Source organism: Atta colombica, unplaced genomic scaffold (genome assembly GCF_001594045.1).
Source record: "Atta colombica isolate Treedump-2 unplaced genomic scaffold, Acol1.0 scaffold42, whole genome shotgun sequence".
Taxonomy (NCBI): domain Eukaryota; kingdom Metazoa; phylum Arthropoda; class Insecta; order Hymenoptera; family Formicidae; genus Atta; species Atta colombica.
Window position 1 is genome coordinate 784 of NW_017259531.1, and position 5,631 is coordinate 6,414.

A 5,631-nucleotide genomic window follows, 5' to 3' on the forward strand; every position below is an offset into this window, starting at 1 on the left:
GTGTGTGTATACATAGGATTCTTATCTAAAGCTTATTCGAAAGTGAAAGTTTTCTTAACAATTTTTTTCTTAATTATAAGACATAAAACTTGATATCATTAGGAATAATATGAAATTCGTCTGAAATGACTTCCAGTATTCGTTTTTAAGAAATCATTGAGCAAAAGTAAGTAGCAAAATAAGTAAATTAATATATCTATTTTTTCGACCTGCGGCAATAGCGAAGGTGAGAAGCATTTTATATTGTAAAAAACTTGTATAAACACATTAATGAAATATCTTACATTATATAAAAGTGAAATAAATTTTCGTAAAAATTTTCATAATGGTGAACACTAAAATGTGCTCATTAGATTGAGGACAATTACAAATCGGAGACTTTCGTCCTTAAGAACATCGATTGACGTTACAATCGTAACAATCGTAAAGTTGTGCAATGATTAAATCAATTTAAGGAGGAAGGAAATAAGAGGTTGATAAATTCCACTGCGATATAAAAGCTGCAAGAGATGCATATGGATGCATAATTCATTCAACGTTCACTATAATGCGGATATTTCCACGATAAAAATGCTGTGGTTCGCAATAATGCTAGATTCACCTCTATTTATCACATGGTGTACTTAATGGCAATCGTGTACTTACCAATTAATACCTGTGTGCTCATCAAACGGACATAAGAGAAATGCAATGATGGACTATTAGGTTAAACTGTTGTTGGGAATCAGCCAATTATGTACAAATTGTATATTCCTATCCGCAGCGCGTATGTGTTCTTTGTCGATTTAACTGATTATACCAATTATCGACTATTATCGGCCCGATAATAGACGCTATATCATAAACCAAATATATCAATAATATCGATGACAATCTGATTAAATTAATTATTTTAGAAAATAATTAAACAAAATTACACAATAAAAAATGATATAATAGTGTCTCAAATGAATATCATCGCTTATCTCAGAAATGTTTTTATTTCGTGGAAGATATATCATAAATTGCATTTTATAATGGACATCAAGTTCGAGCAAAATTCTTTGATCTCGCGAAAACACATTGATCATTAACGACTAAACGTACACAATTCATCCGCGTAGTCGAGACATTAATCATGTAATCTTTATAAAAGCAGTATTCGCTTTTGTTTACTTTAAAAGCCTGCTCCTGCAGTTGAATGAACATTAATTGTGCTGTAATTGCACACTGTTAATTGTAGTACTCTATCACAATTGTGATTAAAGAATTCAAAATAAGTCAAATAACTGCAACTGGAGTAATGACGAATCATCACATTTACTTATAGCGAGAAATTTAAATAGAAAATATACCTAGTTAACAAGAAAAGACCGAGTGTATATAAATTACCAATATTTGCAAATTTGCAATTAAGTGAATAAGTGAATAAGTGAATGGTGAGTTAATGAGTGAGTGAATGAGAGAGAGAAAGATAAAAAGACAAACAAAGAGCTGTATCAAATTATTTAATTTAATAAAAACTTAATTTGATAATATCGCATGTAAATAGATATATCATCATCTGAAACGTAACGTAAAAATATAAATTAATTTTCTTAATTACAATTAATATATTAATTAAATGTGAATATTATAATATTATTTTATATTATAATAAAATATATTAAAATATTAAAATATTATAACATTATACATAATGTTATAATATTTTTGAGTATACGTATATTAATTTCTTCTTGTGTTAATACACGACTGTACGAAATTAGATCAATAAAAAATGTTAGGAACAATAGCTCAAATAAATTACTTCGTCCGCAATTATATATCATTCATTAATTTAATTAAATTCTGTACGCGATGAGACCAGTAATAACGACGTAATAATCCGATTAAATATAATATCAAAAAGTGTCTAACAATATTATAACTTTTCCATACGTTCCGTAGTTAATTAAATATTCACATTAAAGTAGCAGACAGTTCTCACTCCCATGAGAAATCATTACTATATTAGAAATTAAAATCAGCCGCACGATTTCAATGATGACTACACGTAATCCGGACTAAGTCGAGCTACACCGCAGACGCGTAAACTCTAGCCTAATTTGGCACAACCTAAATTTAATCAACGTTTAATAAGTTAGCTCCATATTAACCCGCTGTTTCAATTTAAGATTATCGAGTTTGAGTGTTAAGTCTATTGCAAAAGAATTATGTAATAAAATTTCCACGTTGTAGTAAGTTTATTGGAAAAATATCTTTTCTGAGAAAATATTTGGAAAAGGAAAATATTTGGAATACTTCTTTTTGAAATATAAAATGTCTTAAAAATCTCCGATATTGCGAAAAATGGAACCAATCTGAATATATTTTCATTAAGGAGAAATTCAATTTTAATTAAATAATTTCTAATTCTGATTTAAAACATTTGTCATAAAAATTTAGATCGATCCTTTCCTGCATAGACGCATACTCATTATGCTGTGACGTTACGGCTGTCAATGCATATGCTTTACATCAATTTCTTATAAATTTCGAACAACTTGATTGTCACAGAAAATACCTTGGCGCATAATATTATCAAAAGGATATTTATTTTATATAAAATACATAACGTATGTACATCTGAGAATGACAGCCTTACAAAATATTTTTAGAGAGATGTTTCCGCGCGGATGTTAGTCAATGTATGTCAAGACTGAGGTCAATTGATGGTTACTGCCAGGTTTTTATCGTCAACTAAACTTTACGGTTTTCAATGCTGATCCACATATATAAGAATTACGTTATAAACGATAAATCTGAAATTGTCACGCAGTTTTATGATATGCGCACTGTCGCGTCCTTATCGCCGCGAAATATCAGATAATACGTTAATGAATCCGAGATTTATTCTCGCTCGTCATCGTTCTTATCTCATATCGAACGTAGAATGAATAGTCGGTCGATAGATAAATTAAGATAGGTACCATGTCCTAAGAGACAATGTCAAAATGTTACTCGAAAGACAATTCGTATTTAATAGACAACATTAGGATAATGTAATAAAACGGAATTTAGTCTCATCAATCAATATTTGATGTGTAACTTATGCGATTACTATTCACAGAAAATTAAAGAAAATTCGTACGATGAAATTTGTTCTATCCAAGGTAGTCATTAAATTGCGATATAATTTCATAAATAATTTTTTAATTACGAGAAAATCTACTTCAGGAATCTGTGAGATTTAGGCCAGATTGTTCCATCTTTTGATAAATTTCCCTTTCGCTTTCGCTCTCATTCTCTTTCTCTTTCGCTCTTTCTTTTGTCTATTAAATTACCATATATTTGCCTAAAAGTAGAACAATCCTAAATCAGTAAATCTAATTGAGATATAAAATAAAAATAATTGTAAAATATAAAATTTCGCCAATGCAGCTCCCTGCAATATCCTAACTGATAGGTTACTGAGAGGTTCTGACATACACCACGTTTAAAATCAGACAAATGCAATCGATTCTCGTTCCTAGCTTTGCTCTGCAGTTCTACTTTACCGACCTCTATCGGAAATTATGGCAGGCTACAACATTTCCGGTTAATTCCATAAGCATTAACAAAAGGGATATTAATATTTGACAGAATTAAAGCCGCGCGTTTCCTTCAGTTATCTGCTTTTCATTACAAGCATACCGCCGTGACATAAAGTGACAAAACTTTTATTAGCTAGGATTGATTAACTAGGATTGTTTCTTATCAAACTTTTGTTTTTGTTAAAAATATAAAATCTAATCGCATCCACGAATATGAAACTTAGACTAAAAATGGATTATACATATATGAAGCGGTAATAAAATGCTGCTTGTAATAAAAAGATAACTGAAGGAAACGCATAATAATATTGTAAAGCCAATAAGAAACTTTTGATATTTACCATCACCATAAGCCAAAGAAATCTCTCTCTCTCTCTCTCTCTCTCTCTCTCTCTCCCTCTCTCTCTCTCTCTCACACGCGCGCGCGAGCGCAAAATAATCCCATTCCATTGAAGAAAATATTTAGTAGTTGGCACTTCAAGCAACTTATAATTGAATATTAATTTAATTTTCATTTAATATAGTGATATATCAGATAGGAAACTTTATCATTAAACCAAACTCAAGTGATAATCATGCCACATTAATAAACGATCGGATATTGTCACAGTGAACACTAAAAATATTTGATTAAAAATAAATTGCCGAAATGTAACAAGCATTTAAAATGTTCCCTGTTTCCACAAACAAGTTTTATGAAATATTCATATGAGCGACATATGACAATATGCTTTACGAAATATAATGCAACATAAACGCAAGTTTATGACCTTCACCTTCGAACGCATAGCGAAAGATACAGCAACGTCTCCGAACAAATGCATCGTTCGCGATGACACGCGTCAATAAATATGCGCGCACGAATAATTCATCGTATGTGATATTTATTGTTGCGCTATTCGGATTTGAAAAGCGTATTCTTACTTGAAGACTCCACGTACGCGTGGATATATTTCTTTTTTTTCTATTACCAGTCGCGCGGCATTTTAATGATTCGCGCATGCTTATTGCTGTTATGCATTGTTCCTTCATAAGAGAATATTACATACCAGCTCGAATACTCATCTCGACTATGAATATTTTATTGCCGCATTATATTATATACTAAGCATATATATATACACACACACACACACACGCGCGCGCGCGTGTATTATAGAATAACCAGAATTTATAAAATTATCCAATGACAGATCATAATCATAAACATTGTTTTATATACGCAAACGTTCATTAAATTAATTAATTATTAGAAGCATTAATTAATTAACGAATAATATCGCATCGAAATATAAGGATGGTGATATCGTTGCAAACAGAGCACCGTTCAGTATTGATCCGAAAGAGTCGAATTGGAGAAAGCTCTATCATCGGCATTTTCGCTGGCGAACGGCCAATCCTTGCATTCGCAGCTAGGAAAGGACTACCGACACGTTCCCATATAAAATATAAGTGTAAATCTACATTTGTCATTACTTTCGTATCCTCCGGCATCCAAAGAATTTTTAATCAAGCATTTTATTTAAAAAAAGACTCAAATATAATTCCAGTAAACAACATTTGCAAACACATACTATTGCAAATTATCTAAGATTAATGAATATTTGACAAAACAATCATTCATAAAGAACAATTTATATAACAAAAAAATTAAAGTTTATTGTGCATGTTTTTTTTATTAATGTATGTATATATATGTGTATGTATATGAGGCAAGACTAACTGAGAAATATTGCATATTATGTATGTGTGTGTGTGTGTGTGTGTGTGTGTTTTAATACATATACATATATTAGACTACAAGAAAAAAGAAATTTTTTTTAATCGCCCTCAGCTCAAAGGCTTTCATTTCATGCCAAAAGAACATCCCTAAAGCTTTAAATCAAAAAATATTAAGATTTACAGATCGCTAGTGAACGATTTTTAAATCAAAGTTTCAATTTTTCTTAATACATGTTTGATTTGATACAAAAATAGCTTAATTCGGATTTTAAATGTGATACTGTATATTTTTTTAATTGCTGAACACGATAATCTTAATATTAATAAATATAATAAAAATATAATCTTAATATTT